The sequence below is a fragment of the Polyodon spathula genome, chromosome 43 (genome assembly GCF_017654505.1).
Source record: "Polyodon spathula isolate WHYD16114869_AA chromosome 43, ASM1765450v1, whole genome shotgun sequence".
NCBI classification, from domain to species: Eukaryota; Metazoa; Chordata; class Actinopteri; order Acipenseriformes; family Polyodontidae; genus Polyodon; species Polyodon spathula.
This window is the reverse complement of record NC_054576.1, coordinates 1,787,250-1,807,881: the sequence shown is the minus strand read 5'-3', so window position 1 is coordinate 1,807,881 and position 20,632 is coordinate 1,787,250. Positions and strand designations below refer to the sequence as shown.

Genomic DNA, 20,632 nt, shown 5'->3' with positions numbered 1-20,632 from the left:
TAAGGCAACAAAAGGTGAAAAACTGGAAAGGGCTAGTAGACTTTCTATAGGCACTGTATATATTAATGTATGCTTTTGAAAAGTATGACGGGATCTTGGATTGACTTGCTGTTGATAATTACGCACATGGCTATTCTCTCTATAGCAGGCTGTACCATAATAAAATGCTTAATCAAAGATTAAAAATAACAGATGTTTAATGACAACAACTTGTCAAGCGCGCAAGGGGCAAGGAAGTCAGAGGAAAATGTATAGGTAGAAAGAAAACCTGAAACGTGAACAACAAAGACGCATATCAGTGTGAATGGTTTGTTAAATCTCCCTCCCGACCTGACAGGGTACTAGATAAAGGGAGCAGAGGACCCTGGACTAAAAGGCACTTTATTCCCGTGGGTAGGTGGAAGTCGGTTAGAAATGGGACTGAGCTACTGAGCTGTTTAAAAAAAGAGAGAGCCGTATTTGTAGATATGCTACAGCTGTACAGTCCTTTGTTTGACCCCCGGAGAAAGGTTATGCATTATTGTCAAGCAGCTGTTTTAAAAAATTGGAAGCCAGATTAAGAAAAATAACAAATCGACGTGTACGCCCCACAGGTGTGTATTGGTTGATCCAATTCAATGACGAAAATCCTTAACCGCGCCTCTGGCTCGGCTCGGAGCCTGTTTCTAATGTCTTGTGAGGCCGGAGTTTCACGGTCTGGTTCTGGTTCGGCAAGTAGCCAGTGCCTGTACCGTACCGAGCCCTCACGGGTCAGATGATGTGCCAGTGGAGAAGGGGTATGAGAGAGGAGGGACCACAGGAGGTGACAATACACAATATTGAACAACACCACAACAAAATCAACGATTGATATCGACGTTTATTTTGGAAAGTTTTTTTTTTTCGATTTTTATTTTTCAATTCAAACAGAGAATGGGTGAAATCGACCTTTATGCTTTATCTATCTATCTATCTATCTATCTATCTATCTATCTATCTATCTATCTATATATCTATATATAATATATAGATATATATATATATATATATATATATAATCAACTTTTTATGATGAAAAACGTCTCATTTAGCAAAACCCCTTTATCATATTCAACCTGCAACAAAACCATGGTTACCAACAATGTAATTAAAATAATGTTTGGTACAGCGGAGCTGTATAACTTGTAAAAATATTTAAACCTTTATGCGTAAAAAACCCCCAAAAACCCAAGTCTTTATGCCATGAAAAATGTCTCATTTAGCAAAACCCCTTTATCATATTCAACCTGCAGTATATACAATCTTCTTACCAGGTCATCCGAGGAATGGATGTGAAGCATAGCTTGGGGGGTTGGAGTTTGCGGTTTATGTATTGGTCAAATGCAAAACTTGATTGTAACTAATTTACAGTGCAGACAATGTCATAGGCAATATGTAACATACATCCTCTTTACGAATTACAGGTGATCATATTCTTACCTGAACACACAAAGTGAACCACAGCAAAGGACGTTGGTAAGAGGTTGGTAGGTTATATGTTAGTAGAGAAAGCCGCAGGTAACACAGAGTAAGCTGATCACAAGCCACAACCCAGTTATATAATGTTTAACAACCGAGCTGAAGGAGAACCCGTTAGCAGGACCCGTTGGGAGATTTTAGTTCAACACAGGTATAACCACTCCCCTTACTGAGTGCGCCTTGATAGATCCTGGATCCGGATTCTCTTCTAGGCTGTAAAAGAGCTTGATACAACGTGATCCAGTTGAAATGTGGTGGGAAGGGTGGAAACCTACTAGTTACCGTTCAATCTTCAGGAATGTAGTAACAGCGTCTTCGCTGTGGGACACTACTGCACACTTTCAGTAAGTGGCGATTAGGGCAAGACTGGTTTGGTCTCTCCTTCCCTTCCTGAGCACCAACGGGATTAGTGTCAGGGGCAGGAATGTTCACTGTAAAGTATATATAAAATGACTAATTTACACGATGTGAAACAACTGCTTGCATAATTACAGAACACGCTAATACTTTTGCAGTTGCTTAAACGTAAAATTATTTTCAGTCTTGTTAAATAGGGAAAGGGCTACATTTCTCCAAAGATTCGTTCCAATGCTTTAGCTGCAGAAATATGATCTTCAACAATGTGTGTTTATTTATTTATTTTTTTTAACTCGTTCTTGTCTGAATATTGGATCTTGGTTATTTGTTGCTTTATTTTTTAAAGGGATTTCAAGGGAGTGTTTATATTTCAATGCTGTTTATTTTGCTTTGAGAACTGTCCTTCATTGAGGTAATTATTCTCACTAAAAGTGAAACTTCTTTAAAAGCTGCCTAGTATTTCAACAGAACAGCGGATAACTAAATAAAATACATGAAATACAGAAGCTTCAGTGCCACAACACTTGCGGGTACGTTATTGAAAACATTTCTTTAGTGCAAGTAGAGCTATCCTTTAACTAAGAAAGCTGACACAAGAGCTTGTAAAAGAGCTTTCCCTTGAAGGGCTGGGGATCAAAGACCACACACCGGAGAGAGGACAGGCTGTGGAGTTGAGATGCACACAAGTGTTTCATCAATTAAATAAAAGTTCTGAACATGCTTCCACTGGACTATGTACCTATCTTTCTAACCAAGAAAGCATTTTTTCTAGACCACTGTCTAGTTCCAGAAAACAAGTCCAAAACAGATTTAAACTTTATGGAAAACAAATAAAAAATAAAATAAAATAAGTCAGAGCTTTGCAATAAGAGGGTGTCATTTCCAGAACGAATTTTTTTTTGGCTATTTAGTTCCATCTTGCTCCTACAGCTTCTGATTTAGTACGAGCGGGCTTTATTCTTAACCAATTTCTTAAAATGTTTTATTCTTGTTACTTTGATATTATGTGTAGTCTTAAAAAAAAAAGGGGGGTTTGTAACCAAGACTTCGAAATAAATTTCTTCCTTTATTTGCACTAGAAATATCACCACTGGCACACCTTTTAAAATAAGTGCTAACCAAGTTTTAAAAACCAAATCCCATCTGAAAAACGTTCCTTCCTCTCAGCCAGTCAGAACAGGCATCAGTCACCCTTAGCACTGCCTTCAGCTTCTTTCCCTAGCCCCTCCCTTCCCTTGTACTATAAAACTAGGCAAAATCTGAAATCATTTGACCTCCCAACACGTTTGAGAAATAAAAAAAAAAAGACTACAAGTTCCAGAATGCAGTGCAAGAACTCCTGGAGCCCCCCCCCCCCCCGCCCCTCCCTCATCCCTGCCCCTAAACTGCGCTCTCAGCGAATGGTGTATTGCACGTTGGGCACTTCCACATCCTCGTCCGTGTCATCATTACAGCAGAGCTCAAACACCAGCGCCTTCACGTGCTTGCCAAGCTTCTTCTTGGAGACCTTGGTCACAATCTCAGTCATCCTGGACACAGAGGAAGACAGGCGGTCAGCAACGCGTTTAACCCTTTGCGGTCCATTTATTCAGCGCTTATCAGGTCCAGTTTATTTTCACACGCGCAGTTTAAAATAAACCCACCTTCCCTGAGTAAAACTGGTTTAAAAGGGGATTGCAATGCTAAGCGACATCAGCACTGCATCTCCAGCCCCACCCCTTTGTCGCTGTATTTTTCACATACCTCTTTATAGACGTGCATACTGATAAATCCTCTCCTGATCACTCGTTTTATCGGCTTTTTCCAGAGAAAAAATGACTAGAGACCCGTGCTTTATGTCTTTTTGGTGATGTCGGACAGAGTCCGACATTGGACTGGAAAGGGTTAATGTCAGTATTAAACCTCTTTAACCCTTTGTGTTCCTATATCGGGCCAAGTCCGACATTACAATTTTCCCTTTCCAGTCCGATGTCGGACCATCAAGAGACGTAAAACACAGGTCTAGTCAATTTTTTCTCTGGAAAAAACAGAAAACCTTTCAATGGCCGAGTGAGACCGATAGGAACCAAATGAAGCCGGAAAAAAGGGGCGTATCTGATAGCCCCATCCACTACAGAGATAACACGGTCATAAACAAAGGAGAGAGCTGCTTCTGCATCCAGCGCTCAAAGAATATCACAGGCATTTGCAGAGCTTTTGAAATTGTATACTAATAAAATAATGACTCGGATTGCATTATTGAGGGGTTTGGAGATAAAACGAGTGATCAGGAGAGGATTGATCAGTAGACTATGAAGAGGTATGTGAAAAATACAGCGACCAAGGGGTGGGGCTTGGCTGGAGATGCAGTACTGAGTGTCCTGTTGAGATTCAGTGCCTTTTAAACCTGTTTTACTGTCCAAAAACATCTTTGTTTGCAGATTGCATTACAGTCTTTCACAAGGGAGGAAGGGGCGACAGACCAGCATTACAATTCACAGTAACATGGACAGGAGGAATGGGAGCACCAAGAACAGGACGTCCACACGACAGATGTACGACACAATGATATTGTCACCTGCCAAAATGGACGTGCATGAGGTACACTGTTACAAAGCTGTGTTTATTTGCAATGACGTGTACCAATCATACTGTATGAGCAACACAATGCAGTTGGTCTGTATACCCTGTGCTGTAACCAGTATACTCTGTGTTCTCCAGTGTTTTAGGACTGTGTTGGCAGATGCATTCTTAAGCAGTGCAGATGGAGGTCTCTTGTGTTACCTGCAGAGTTGTATGTTGGCCGTCTCATTTTTAGCTTTAGAAGTGCTTGATGCTGTGATACAACCATCCAGGTATGAGGTAGCTTGAATCTGACCTCACTTATGCATATTGATCAACAGATTTAATCGAAGGACCAGCCCCTGCTCCCTTTTACTCACGGCTGTGGGAGTCGCTCCTTTAGCTTGGCGGGTGGCATGAAGAATGAATAGAGCATCGAGACTCCCTGGGAAAGCATGGTGATCTCCAGCTTGTGTTCATTCTGACAGAGGGGGAGAGAGGCAGATAAGGGAGGAGAGAGGGGAGCGGGAGGTTTGTCACAGGGCTACAGAATCCCAATCACAGGGACTGCATTCAAATCAGGTGAGCCAACCCTACACCCTACCTATCAATTTCAATGACACTTGAAGCTCAGGGCTGCAAACACAGCTACTGATTGATTACGGTTTTAAAACGAACAGTTAAAAGCAATTGGAGCAGCTCTTCACTCTCGCCAGGCAAAGATTTTGAAACTAGAGCGTGCAGGCGGTACCCTGAAGTAGTCTAGGAACTGTTTGAGTGTCATCTCCTTCCCGTCGTCCTGCAATCCCTTCACCTCGAAGCGATCCCACAGAGTCCAGTCCTGTTCATAGTACTGAGGGCAAACACACAGTCAGGGGGGGCGATGGAGATTAATTAATACAGCATTAACTCTGCATCCAGTGCTCCAAGAATATCAGGCAGAACTTTTTGAGATGTTACAGTAATAAAATAAAATGACCTGGATCGCATTATTGAGGAGTTTGGTGAGAAAACGAGTGATGAGGAGAGGATTGATCAGTATGCAAGTCTATAAAGAGGTATGTGAAAAATACAGTGACCAATGGGCGAGGCTTGGCTGGAAATGCAGTACTGAGTGTGCTTTTGCGATTCAGTGCCTTTTAGTCCTGTTTTACTATCTTATCAATAAATGTGCATAGCTTGAAGCATAAGCTGCCCCTTAATCTGGAACTAACGCCTCGACGAGAGTCATCGAGCAAAGCATACATGGTTTGTCATTACAATATGCCCTGTGCGTGTGTGTGTCTCTCGCTTATTGTGCGTCTCTGTGTGCGTCACACAGAGACGTCAGCGCGAAGCTCGAGTCCTTGCAGGAAACAATTCGGAACGTGTTCTTTAGACAATGAGCAATTAAAGGAAAACAAAAAGAAAACTAATTAATAATAATGTATTCCCTAAACTCAAAAATCCCTGATGAATTGGCTTGCAATTGCATGCTTTTCCAATTTTTTTTTAAATCTCAATCCTAAATTTGTAGGTGATGCAACCAGTTGTCCACAGCGATGCCGAGCCTGGACTACCAGGTGGAGTGCCGCGCTGCTCACCTGCTCCAGGGGGGGAAGTTGCGCAGCAGCTGGTGGATGTTGTTGTTGTACTGGCACTGCCAGTGGTTCCGGGCCGATGCCACGCAGGCCTCCCAGCTCTGAGGGCAGTCAGTCACCAGGCTCTTATACACAGCCTCCAGCACCTCCAAGGGCTGGGCGCCAGGCAGCTTCAGAGTGCGCTCCAGGAACTTGGGGTCTCTAGGCGAGAGCAGAGAGGAGAGACATTAACCACACAGTCTGAGCCTCTCGGTGACTTCAACACGGTTCTGAGCAGAATTCATTTCAACTGGATCAGCATTATTTAATAAACTCAGTGGCAAGTGTTTTTATTTATTTTTTTTTTAGACTGGAAATCTTTCTTGCTGTCTTCGATTGAAACGCTAAAAAGAAACAATCTGATGACTAATGTTTCGACTAGAAGGCTTTCTCGGTGTCTAATGTAAATTCGATGACTAGCACTGACTGGAAGGCTCTCGTCTTCAACAGACACAATACAAAGAAAGGATTATTTGCAGCAGAAAGGGCTGCTGTATTGAAAGGCAGGGTGCAGCAGGAAGGGCTGCTGTATTGAAAGGCAGGCTGCAGCAGGAAGGGATATTCACGTGAGGTACTGCATTGCATTCTCTGCCGGCTGCTTGAAGAGACCCTCAAACTCGTCACGGGCCCACTACACAGGGACAAGACAGGACAGTTACTGTGTGGCAGGGGGGGTGCGTGTGTGTGTCTCTCACCTGCAGGGTGTGCTCAGTGGCGTTGAGGAAATCAGTGTGTCTCGCTCTCTCCCTCTCTCTCACCTGCTCAATGGCGTTGGGGAAATTCTTCAGGGTGCAGATGGGGATTGACTTCTCCGGGGGGTCCTGGCTGGAGCTGTAAGACTCAGTCAGGAAGGGGATGACCACCTGCACGTTCCCTTTGGTCCCCAGAGTTCCAGACTCCAGCAGGGGGTTGCGGTAATACACACACCGCCGGTCCATATGCATCCCTGAGGAGAGAGTGAAGAGAAAAAGAAGAGAGGAAAGGATCACTACATAGAACAATGTGCACCATTTCACATAGTGTTTCCCTTGATTAACTGGTTACTTACAGCTGTCAATACTTTTTAAACAGTGCGGGCAACAGTATTCATGTTCTATTATTATTATTATTGTTAAACAGTAATAAGGAAATGAAATAAGATGCCTAGAGGGGAGGTATGGAAGGAGCGGGGGGGTTGACTATGATATGGGCAGAGGAGTTTTGAATTTGTTGTAATAGTACAAAGGAGTAGGCGGGGAGGGCATTACAGCTTTCGACTAAACTCTTACAGGGTACTCAAACATCTGAACACACCGAAAAGACTGCCAGTTGAAATGCTTGAATTGCACTGAACTAAAGTTTCGTTCAGTGTTTCTAAATTGAGTGTTTAACACTTTGTGGTCTGACGACATCAAAAGGACGTAACGCACAGGTTTAGAGACGTTTTTTCTCCGGGGAAAAAAAAGCAGAGAAAACCTTTCAATGGCAGAGCGAGACCGACAGAAGCCAGAAAAAGGGAACGTCACTCACTGGCGTCCACGTTGTCCAGAGCGTTGGTCACTCGTCCAGCCCCTCGAAGAAGTCATCGTCGTACACTCTCTCGGTGTCGGGACCGACTCGGTTCTGGTGGCTTGTGATTCGGATGTCGGAGTTAATTTGCTTTACTGCAGCCGCTGCTGTGTCAGACTTCATCTTCTACAAGAGAGGGGGAGAGGAGCGGATTAATACAGCGCAGTTCCAGACCATCATCGTCAAGTTTACTGAACAACCAGGTCGTATGAAACAAGCTGCGAAGATAGAACTGAAATTTAGTTGACAAACCCCAACCAACACCAAGCACAGAAACCAGGACCAGAGGACACAGCTGGATATGAAGCGGAGACAGACTTAGGACAGAGGGAAGGAGACACTTCACACACAAACGGTGATAGAACGGGCAGCGATTACCTAGCCATGTTGTAATCACCGAAATTCTTTAAGACTTGAATGAACCAAGCTTTCAGATCTGTCCGCACTGCTGAGCCAAATGGCCTCCTCTCACCCATGGGTATTTTTTATGCTCAGTAAGTGGGGTTGAAATCAAGCAGCCTTTACCGTCACATCCCAGGGTTTGAACAGGAACTGCCTGTTGAGGTTTGACTTCTCGACGGTGTCCATGTCCGTCACGATCACCTCCCCGCCCTCGCCGCTCGCCAGACCAATCAGAGCAAAGTTCTTCAGCAGCTCGCAGCCAATCGCGCAGGCCCCCACCTAGACAGAAAAAAAAATAAAAATGTTGCGGGCGCACGTTTCTGTCGGCGGCACAATCAATCTTTTCTTTGAACGATTATATTTGGCGTGCCCAATTAACAGATTGCCGTACCCCATATCGACCAGTTGATGGTCAAACAGGAAAGTAGCGCTGCTTGGACAGTTTCTCCTGCAACTTGGACCCAAACACAGAGATCTGACCGTCGTAGCACCAGAGAAACTGCCGCAAGAGAAAAAAAGAGATGCCAAAACAAGACACACATTTACATCAGGGCCTCTCTGTACCACATTACATAACACGAATATAAAACCCCATACAACTACCCAACATGGTGTAAAATATACACTTCTAACCTAGTATGCTGGCATTGCCTGCTGTGTGGGGAGCAGAGCCTTGCAGTACTGTCCTGTACACAGTTGGTGGAATCAGACTATAAAAACATACTAGAACTACATCATTTGAAGTTTTAATCTAGTGTCTTACACTAGCACTGCCTGCAGTACTGTCCCACACGCACCACAAACTCGAGCAAGGCTATGCAAAGTCACAGTGCAGTTGGCAGGCTGCAGGGCTCTTGTATACTCAGTGGGGCACACTCCTCCTCAGACAGCATGAACCCTTCCTCTTCAGAGAGACACTCCAGAGCACTGAAGTACAGCCACTGCATTTTAGGCATGAACTTCCCCGTGCAGGCCTGCATCAGACACACAGAGAGGGGATTAACAGCATTACGCAGCTTTTGTACGATGTTTGCAAATCGTTCTGAAGGGTTTTTCCCAATGCTTGCTGAGGTGCTCTGACTTGGTACAGTGGCTGCTCTTTTGCAGTGGCAGTTCTAACCAACACTGCACATGTCTTAGATTTAGTAAATCAGCAGCGCCACCATGTGCCCAAGCTGTGTACTGCCAGCAAAATTACACAGTTCAATATGGATCCGTCTTCTACTGATCAAATAATTTTTTTTTCTTTTTTAAATAGTTCTAACGATTGCATACTTTCAAAGTGTTTAGTCCAGTCTTAAAATATACTCTTTTTAAACCAGAGGCAAAAAAAACACAGCCAGCTAATTTTACAAAATCAGCCTCGATATATAATCCAAGTCCTCTTCAGCACTTCCAATGCATTTTCATTTTATAACATGATCACCATTTTTTTTTTCCCCTCAGGAGTGAATTTAAAAGCTGAGGGAAAACGCTTTGAAATTACGGCCCAGTCTTTTGAGCATTAAGTCTTGTATCTTGTAAAGCGCTTTGCGATGGTGGTCCACTATAAAAGGCGCTATATAAAAATAGATTGTTTGTTTATTTAAAAGCTTTGAATTGGATTCTCCACTTTGAAACCAAAAAACAGTCATACAAGAGCCATGTGCAGGACCAGTCTACACTGTTACCAAGGCCAGTGCGACCGCTGACTGGGGCTCCTACCTTCATAACCTCCTGCGTTGCGAGTCCTCCGACGAAGGCGTTGACAGGGGCCAGGTCTCCCATTGCCAGGTACGCCAGCTTCTTCAGCAGGCCCTCGTCCAGCTGCTCCTGTTTGGCGGAGCCTGCGAGAGACTCATTAAGAGACTTGCAGAGGGAGACTAGCTCTTCTGCATCCGACTGCAGAGAGAGACAGACCATCAATCCCAGCCACAAACACCACGAAAGCACACCTGCATCCTCTGGTACTTCCTGGGTCACTGGGAGGGTGATATTGTTTCCTCCCCATCACTGGATTCTTGCCTGTCATTAACCAATCGCTGACTGCCGTCAGCCAGTAACGTGACCCAGAAGACACTGCTGGAAGAGGAACATGACCAAGGAGGTAAAGCAGTGACTTCCTGGAAGGAAAAGGCAAGGCAAGCAAACTAGGAAGTTTGTGTAGTACCGGTTGTTTCAAAATGAAACTCCCTGTTTGCTACACAAAGTTTTTATAAAAACTGCACATTTCAGACCTAGGAATCTAACTGACGTGTTTTATGAGATCTGAAGAGGCTTGATATTAATTACATAGAATAAAACGTGTTACTCAATACAAAACTATGGGTTCAAGGAAATGCACATCGCAGTTTGCTCAGCGGCAGCTCGAGTTTAAGGAATCAATTGCATTTGCTAGTTTTGGAACAGTTTCATTTTACGATAACCTGTCAGTAGCCCAGATGAGGGGAACACTCTCTTCCAAATGTGCTTTTAACCCTTCGCGGTCCTGTGTGGGACTAGGCGAGACATTACGATTTTCCCTTTCCTGTCCGACGTCATCAAAAAAAGACGTCAAGCACAGGTCTCTAGGAAAAAGCAGAGAAAACCTTTCAATGGCCGAGCGAGACCGACAGCAGCCGAGAAAAGGGGCGTACCCTGTGCATTACATAGATAACACGGACATAAAGGAGAGAGCTGCTTCTGCATCCAGCGCTCAAAGAATATCACAGACATTTGCAGAGCTTCTTGAGATGTTACAGTAATAAAATAACGACTCGGATCACATTATTGAGGAGTTTGGGGATAAAACGAGTGATCAGGAGAGGATTGATCCGTATGAGCGACTATAAAGAGGTACATGATAAATACAGCGAGCAAGGGGTGGGGCTGGAGATGCAGTGCCGAGAATCCTGTTGCGATTCAGTGCCTTTTAAACGTGTTTTACTCAGTAAAGTGTGTGTGAAAATAAATTGGGCGCGCCTGACATGCGCTGAATAAATGGACTGCAAAGGGTTAAAGCACTCTGTGCAGTTATTTGCCGTTTATTGGTACTCAGTTGTAAAGCCGAGGGAAGTCTTTGCTGGTTTTGAAAAGGACACGCTAATGGTATCAGCACAGCCCTACAGTGACTGTATCGCTGCTCTGGTTACCTGGTTCCACGGCTTGGGGGCGCGGCCGTGCAGTTTCTGGTAATGCTGTAGGGCGTGAAAGCCCAGGTGCAGCTGACCTGGCTGCTCAAACTTAGCAAAGTCTGTCAGGACAAACTCCGGCTCAGCCAGAGATGCAGAGAGAGATTTCTGGAAGAAACAAAAAAAAATAAAAAATTTACTCCAGAGTAAAAGACATCCATTTAAAATAAAAAAAACATCAGCGACACTGCTACAGAGATGTCCCTCTCTCTTCCTGCAGAAACATGCAGATGGACGTGTTAAGTAGATGAGAATATGACTAATTCCATGCCCACTCTATAGTAACAGGGTACGGCTTTGTTTGAGAAGTCTGAGAGTCGCACTCAGTGTCAGTTAAACCAACAGTCATGGTTTTCTGGTTATAGCCAATAAAGAATCACTGAAAACGACCCGTTATTTTTTCCTTCACATGCAACCCCCACCTGTGAAGGTGTTACGGGAGGAGTGAAGACTTACGAAGGCAATCTTCTTTGGCATCTTGACCTGTGAAACGATCCCACCTCGAACGTAATCAGAGAAAGAGCTGGTGTCGCAGATGCTGAACGTGTAGGGACCTGGGGAGAAGGAGGGATAACCAGCACGCTACATCAGCACAAAACCTAGAAAAGTCAGTATCCTCCCTCTCATTAGCACTGCCAGCATCACTGGCCTCTCTTAAAGACGCGCTAAGCATCTTTAAAATCCATTCTCTTACCTCGTATTAGCTTCACTGACATGATCACTAACCCCCACCCCTTTTAAAAGGAGTGTAAACCAAGGCCTTTAAAATCCATTCTCTTACTTCATATTAGCTTGATTAACAAGACCCCTGCCGCTCTAAAGAAGTACTTGACTCATACTTTCGATTTTCTTACCCAGCACTTTGATCTCGACCGGGTCGCAGTTGTTGAGTTCAGTCATGCCCTGGATCTCAGTAAAGGTAACGTAGTCTCCGCTCTTGAACCCGTGTCGCGTCTCGTCCAAACAGGTGACCACACCGGTACCGTTCTGGAAAAGGCAAAGCCAGCGGGTTGCAGGTCAATCCACCAGCATGCACAACACTGCTCAATTACTCTGGCTAGAATGCTTTACAGTTAACGTTTCCCTTATTTGCCTGCAATCACTACAGAGTCGACCAGCCAATCACTTTTTGTTTAAATCGTCCTTTACCTGGTTTTCTGGAGATTCCTAAGTGCCGGGCCCTGAGCAGCCTTCCGCGTTTCCATTCAAGTCATGTGACAATAGAGCAACAAGCCAGAAAATTACTCAATCTTCAATTTATTATCCATTTATTATCTGAGAAGACCGTTGAGTTACCTTTGTTATCACTGAGATCATTGCACTCAGAGACTGCTCTTCATTCGGGTCTAACACGATCATCTCCTCTCCAAAATCGCAGAACAGCTGCCTGAGAGAAGAGACGGGGTTAAATCAAACCAGGGTAACAGTCATACAGTACCTGAAAACGGTCAAAAAACATGTGGGTATAAAATTGATCGGATAACGAGATCGGACAGTGTAAGAATCCACCGTCGATGAATCGTGATTCCTTCTTTACATTTTCAAAACTCTCCTGCCCGCCTGCAATGCCCTTCATCACACGGGTCCACCGAGTGCCCCCTCAACCTGCCGCGTCCCTGACTGCAAGTTGAGGTCCTCCGACTCTGGCCTGTTTGTTATCCCCTAGCAAAAGCGCGCCACACTCGGAGAATGCCCGTTTAGCTTCATGGCTCTGACTCTCTGGAACTCTCTCCCAGCTTGGGTGCGTGACGCTCCCACTGTCGCTCGCTTTAAATCAACTCTCCAGACCCACCTGTTCTCTCCTGCTTTCCATGCCTGATATCTGCTATTAGATGCTGTGCTGCTGCTACTATATCCTGTATTCTGCTCTTTTCTCTGTATTTAATGCATCATGTATTATGCATGTCTATTTAAAGTATTATGGATTGTCTTGTTCCTGCTGCATCTTGTAAAGCGCTCTGTGTTTGCGGTCCACTATGAAAGGCGCTATATAAAATAAAGACTGACTGACTGATAGAGGTACGCATTGTTTGTATTGGGATACAAGACCACTGCAGTTCATGAAGAAGTGTGTTTTGTAGTTGGTATGAATACGCTTTCTCCAACTTATTTTGGATGACACAAGTAGCCCATCACATTCATTACGATACATATCATATCACGACATGTATGTCGTTAGTGTCTTCATAAGCCTAGAAGTCATCTTGTTCACCATGTAGAATGAGACAGACAGGTGGACTTAAAGGTTCCCCATTTTTATTAAAACTGTATTTCGAGAAATTAAAAAAATTTTAAGTTTAAAAAATACTCAGAATCCCCAGCCACAGTATAGATAAGCAAGCAATACATTCAAAACAAAATGACACAGGGTGCCTGGTGTATAAAAGCAGTTGAATCAAATATGTACAAAACCAATTCTGTATTGATTGTTACCAAATCTAAAAATCTGTGGTTTACCGAAACTGTGCATCAAAGCTGATTCTTGGCATAATTTATTGACAACTACCGATGCCCATACAAAGTGGCCAGACTGTGCTCACCCACCCAAAGAGCCCGCGAGTGTCAGCGATCACCAGCTTGATCCCTTTGCTGTGACAGACCTCTGCGATCTTTACTGTTCCTCCAGAGAGGAGGTTGTCAGCACAACGACCTGGGAGAGAAGAGAGGCGGGGTCAGAAGGGACCAGGCTGAACAGGATACAAGCAGGGCTGTGCAGACACTCCCCTTTTAAGTGCAGCGCAACCTCAGAGTTACGAAAAAGAGTACTACAAAACGGAAAACGGCTAAACAGAGTTACCATTGAAATCTTAACACGTAGCAAACAGTTTTAAAAACGTCCAGGAAAACCTGGGTTAACGTTGCGCTTGATTTTAGACGAAATGCTTGGTCAGTCATTCAGCCTCCTTTAGCTTGGGAAGAAAAAGAAGACTGCTTCAGTACTGAAATGATCCTGGTAAAATTACACGCTTGCTTTGAAATCTGCCTTACCTTTCTGAATATATTTGTTGGTTCAGTAATTTTGTATTCTCTGTGAGCAGCATCTGGTTGCATTGTACGCACAATTGAGCGATTGCATACTTCCAGTTGAAAGTGGGCGTTTGGTAGACCGCACAGTTCAAAAGTTTGGGGTTCTACTGTAATTCTCTTTAGTTTAAAAGTTGATTAGACAGAAATTAAGTAAATCAAAACCTCAACACTAATTACACAAAACAAAGCTTCCCTCGTTTGCCCTTGTCTACAAAGCTACCGAGTACCAATCTATAACAATCTGACGACGTGGTCCAAAATAGAACAGGTCACGATCAAACCAACTAAGTTAGGCTGCCCGTCGTTTACCAGTTTGATAACAGACGTCTTCAGAAAGACCTCTCGTGGAAACGTTTGCCACCGAGTTTCTGAAGTGTATTTCTAAATGGTTCTGAAAGGCAAGGCTGGGGGCAGGGCTAGCGTACCTGGAACTGCTGCAGGTATGCCTCAGTGAGGGCGCCGGTGTAAGCCGACACAGGCACATAGCTGTTCAACTCTGCCAGGCTGGGCTGGGTGGCCTCAGCGCGGTTCTTTCCCAGGTCCTCCTCATGCAGGTAGAACTGAACACACACACACACAGAGCGAGACACATGACAGCAGGAAGAGGCGCATCAGCAACACATATTATATATCTCCTGGTTGTTTTCGTTAATTATCCATAATTTAAAAGGTGGCACAGAAATGCATATGGTAGTGGGCACTTCACAAAGCTGGAACTCACACACATGTGCAGTCAAGTTTTACAGAGCACTTTAACAAGCAGATAGAAAGAGACTCTGTTTCAAAAGACAATGGTGTTTTCAATAGAACTGGCTGCACCCAAGGGGGCGGGGCTGCATTTCTGTACCTGTGAGAGGTCCCGCCACTCAGCTGCCACGGCGTCGTGGACGGTGACTGTCTTCACCCCCGCCAGGATGATGTTCTTGGCGATCTCCACGCCTAGCCCTCTCATCCCCGAGATCAGCACGCTGGAGTTCTGCATGCGCTTCATCGCCTCATGGCCCAACACGTACCTGCAGGGCAAAGCAGCAAGACCCTTTACCGCCAGCCTCCCATCAACCTTCCTACTGGCTTTTAAACAAATCACTGAGCTTTGTTACCGTTCTTGTGTCTTGATGTTGCTGTACTCACGGGGGTGCTGCTGGCTGTACAGGGTATTTCAGTTCTCACAGAGCTGGAGGAGGAGCAGTTGAATCCCGTCTTCGTCTCTGATTCGGACACGTGGCGCTTCTTGGACAGCGGCGAGCTGGACATCTGAAAAGACAATAAAATGAAATTAACTGAAAAAACCACAAGGTGCATCACACACAACCAGGGCACGCACATACAGAGGGTCCTCAGTCATGGCATAATCACACAGGACAGAAAACATCTGAATAAACACCGTCATACTATAGTCAATCCAAAAAGTCTGTAGGAAGGCTGAGGGTGCGTTTGAAATAGGGTACTGCGAGATACACAGGGAGAATCAGAACGACCGGACTGGCCTGCAACTCAGCCCTAAACCTCAAAAAGTCTGCGCATCAACTCCAGCTAAACTGTCAGTTAAATTCTCTCTAGTTAAACACACGAGGGACAATTATGGCCATTCTAGAAATTAATGCCTTTAAAAGAAAAAGCCTCTTGTTTTTGAAGACAGCTGCACCAACAAACTCAAAAAGCATTTCTTTGAGAGATCTCTGAAGGACAGTTATTTTACCAAATACATTTTTCTCTGCACACTCAGTTACTCATCAGTTACACAGAACGCTGCAAAACGTGTAAAGGCACATTTTGATTTTTAAAAGGGGCACACGTCGGAGAGCACGCATGTTACTCTATGCTAACTTCACAGCTTGTTGTTTTTGATGACACAGTTGTGTCATCCTACACAAAAGATGTGTATTTTATTTTGTTAATTTTTGGTCCAGTTGTTTTTCGTCTCCGGTTCAGCATTCACTCAAAAGCCCTGTTGATTTTATGCAGAAGATGTCGATAAAATATTTTTTATATATATATATATATATATATATATATATATTATATATATATATATATAATTTACTGTGTAACGATCGTTTGTCGTTTATTGAAATAACTGTTATGGAAGGGGTATTACAATACAATCAATGCTTTACCAATAATCCTTCTCTTTCCCTTCAGTGCCTGGAATTGGCGCCTCAGTCTGATCAACGAGCTTATTATTTATTTATTTTTTATCTGTTTTAGATAAAATAAAAATATTTAAGCTGAACTGAGTTATATTGTCCAGTCACTGCAACCAGTAGCAAACCAAAATGGAAGCAGGGGCCACGGCTCATGTAATATTCAGCAGCAGGGCGTGGTCAATCGAACCTATGCTAATTCCTGCGTGCAGCGTCTAGAAGCACGCCAAGACCACGCCCCGTGCTCATGAATAATTCAGAAATTATTACGAATTACTTTTCTTCTGAAGCTTTATTAATATTAAAGTTGCGGGAAATGAAAACTATGATTTTGTCTACTACAAAAAAAAGTTATCTATCTATCTCTCTCTATATAAATATAAAACGGTATTTCTATAGTGGAATGCAATGCAGGGATGGAAATAAAAGGGTCTGCCATTGCATAGCACAGGACTGGCCAAAGTTGGTCTGTTCCAGACACAGCAGTTTGATCCATTCCTGGTTTTACTGCGAATTTAATAAGACCTGTGCTCGTTGCCTGTACACTCTGGCTAATCAAGCTTGTAGTAAAACCTGGAGTGGATTCAACTGTTCTGCAATAGAGTCTTATTCCCACACCTGCCATTGCAGATGAGTTTAGATGAACCAATCTATGGGTCTCAATTTCCGTGCAACATACAAAATGCTCTTAAACTCGTCACGCAAACCAGAAAATTCTCAACAAAAACATGTTTAAACTGTACATGTTCTGAGTTAAAGAAAGAAAACACACACACACACACACACTTAACGGTCCTGTGACGTCTTGTTATCTATTTTATAGAGCATGGGTTAGGGTTAGGGTTAGGGTCACCCATTCTAGGTTTTACTATGAGCTTTATTTGCCACAGTGTACAGGCAACAAGCTCAGGCGTGTTATTAAACTCCTAGTAAAACCAGGAATAGATCACACTGCTATGCAATGGGAGTCTTGCTACCATCCCTCCAACAGCGCCCAGATTAGGGTCGTCCACATCAAACGGTCAATGCAACTAGCATCATAATAATGTGAACCTGTTATGCTGGCACGGTATGAATCTTCATATTGTCCCCGCTAATGCTATCCTCTGAGTCTGGGAATATAGTGGAGCAGGTCACACACACCGTGCAAATGTCATGCAACCTGGGATTTACGATGCGTTTGAGAGCATTTTACTCTCTGGGATATATGGAGGATGATGGTGGTCAACTCTGAAAGGCGCAATATAAAATAAAGACTGACTGATAAGGAAGAGACTTTGGCAATGTTTAAATGTCCTGGAAAATAACAGAAAATGTGGTAAACGTTGGGGGTCAGTAGTGTTGGGAAAAGATTGTGTGACTCAATCTTATTTTAGTGAAAACATAAGAGGTGGCTTTTGCTCCTGGTGGTCAGAGCCGAGAGAACGGGGACGAGGGAGACAGTGTGGCTCAGTTATTACAGCTGAGACTGGGAATGAGGAGTCGGTGTGGTCTAGTGCCTGGAGAGGAGAGACAGAGGAAGAAGGGAAAGCAGTGAAGTCTAGTGGAGGTGGCACTGGGAGGGAGGCAGTGTGGTCTTGATATGAAGGAGAGTTGTATAACTGAAGTGCTGGGAGGGATCTGGGAGGAGAGATTGAATTGGGGGGACTGGAAGTGATGGGGGAACCGTATGATTCAGTGTTTCTGGGAAATAACGGAACCCTCTTGCTCAAATACAGCACAGGTGTCCGTTATTATGACAACCGTCATGCATACCTAAACCCACTACGGATTCATTTATAAAACAAGTTAAAAAAAAAAAAAAAATAATAAAAGGCAACAGTTTTGACTGAAATTTTTATTTTTTGATAGTCAAGACGGCTCACAACACCACTACTTCAACTAGCCTTTGTTGCATCAATCCCGGACCAAACTCAGGTTACACCCACAGGCAGACGCGGGAGTATAGAGTGGGTCGGGTGTGTGAGTGTAAATTTTGGGGTTGGGGTTTAAATCCACTCCAAAAACAAAACTAAAATTAATAAGCGTCCGAATCCCGAATATTATCAATCCCGAATATTATCAGAACAACACTGGAATTAACATTTCACAAGTGCGGATGAAGCAGTTATTAGCCATTTACTTTATCCGAGCGCCACCTAACTTCACAACAAACTTGTAACTAACAAAACGTCAGGTGTACTTAGATTCACTGTGTTGCTACAAGCAGTGCCAGGCACAGAAAGAGCAAAACCCAATGCATTTACAATATATCCACATTACTTAGATTCACTGTGTTGCTACAAGCAGTGCCAGGCACAGAAAGAGCAAAACCCAATGCATTTACAATATATCCACATTACTTAGATTCACTGTGTTGCTACAAGCAGTGCCAGGCACAGAAAGAGCAAAACCCAATGCATTTACAATATATCCACATTACTTAGATTCACTGTGTTGCTACAAGCAGTGCCAGGCACAGAAAGAGCAAAACCCAATGCATTTACAATATAGCCACATTACTTAGATTCACTGTGTTGCTACAAGCAGTGCCAGGCACAGAAAGAGCAAAACCCAATGCATTTACAATATATCCACATTACTTAGATTCACTGTGTTGCTACAAGCAGTGCCAGGCACAGAAAGAGCAAAACCCAATGCATTTACAATATATCCACATTACTTAGATTCACTGTGTTGCTACAAGCAGTGCCAGGCACAGAAAGAGCAAAACCCAATGCATTTACAATATATCCACATTACTTAGATTCACTGTGTTGCTACAAGCAGTGCCAGGCACAGAAAGAGCAAAACCCAATGCATTTACAATATAGCCACATTACTTAGATTCACTGTGTTGCTACAAGCAGTGCCAGGCACAGAAAGAGCAAAACCCAATGCATTTACAATATAGCCACATTACTTAGATTCACTGTGTTGCTACAAGCAGTGCCAGGCACAGAAAGAGCAAAACCCAATGCATTTACAATATAGCCACATTACTTAGATTCACTGTGTTGCTACAAGCAGTGCCAGGCACAGAAAGAGCAAAACCCAATGCATTTACAATATATCCACATTACTTAGATTCACTGTGTTGCTACAAGCAATGCCAGGCACAGAGAGAGCAAAACCCAATGCATTTACTATAGATACACATTTCGCTATCACAGACAACAAAGCTACGCACGGCTCCCCTCGATCACTGATTCTCAGCCTCCCTCACCCCATACACAGACAGACAGACAGACAGACACACACACATATATATACACAATTATATATACAATTGTAAATACAATTTATAAAATGATCGCAGTACAGATTACCACACTGCTCAGGCCTCGTCTGTGATATCAATTCTCCCCAGTTTCACAAAATAAAAAATAAAAATCAGAGTTTGTAACGACAGAGATTTCTTTCGGGAGAAACTGAGCAGACACACCTCAACCTGCAACTAACCGCACCACATGTGCAGGGACTAGGGCAACAGGATGGGCTGGGCGCCGCTATCAGCTCGGGGGAGGACGGACCGAAATGACGTTCAGAAGCGAGCAAGCGGAGCAGCGTAAAAAAAAAAAAATAGTAAAACACCATTTTTTAAATATAAACTCCGAATTATATATGTAGTTTTGTGGAAGGTCCACGCTACGGGGTTTATGTTTTTTGTTAAAATATGTCCACACCCCCCTGAATGTTCGGATCTAAGCTCTACCCAAGTAGACCTCGCCGCAGTTGGTGATGGGGAATGTAGTTTTAGTTACGTATTGCTTGTATTGAGTTGGTATAATTTTGCAGAGTGATAATGATAATTTAATAGTAAACCTGGAAATTAAAATGACTGAGATGCACTCTACGTCTTAATATAAGTATTATATATAGTATATATTATATATATATATTATATATATATATATATATATATATATATATATATATATATATATATATATATATATATGTAGGTCACTCCGACTGCAATGGTCTCGCTACCAGCCACAGGTACTGACCTGACCCACAGCCATTTAGCCATTGATGCTATACCCAGAAAACCTGCAGGACTGTGGCTCTCTGGACCAGGGTTGGCCACCCCTGCCTTAGAGAATGGAAACAAATTGGGAAGTAAAGATGCACCAGTATACTTACTTCTGAGCCCCAATCACACATCCATTAATGGATTACTCAGCCTGTACATTTCATTTTCATATTTATTTTCCTGCCACCTTACCTTTCTTATGATGATTGTAATAATTGTTTTTTTTTTTTTTTACTGATTTTAAAAAAAACTGCCACAAGTCTGTGTTGTGCTGCACTACTGTCCTATAGAACTAAGAGCCAGCACCATCTAGTGATCTCCACTTTTGACTCG

At 43.4% G+C, this 20,632-nt stretch overlaps 1 pseudogene; it reads right to left on the bottom strand.

Annotated features, from left to right (window-relative positions):
• Positions 1-3,205: 3,205 nt before the first annotated feature.
• On the bottom strand, positions 3,206-20,288 carry LOC121305480 (annotated as a pseudogene).
• Positions 20,289-20,632: the final 344 nt, after the last annotated feature.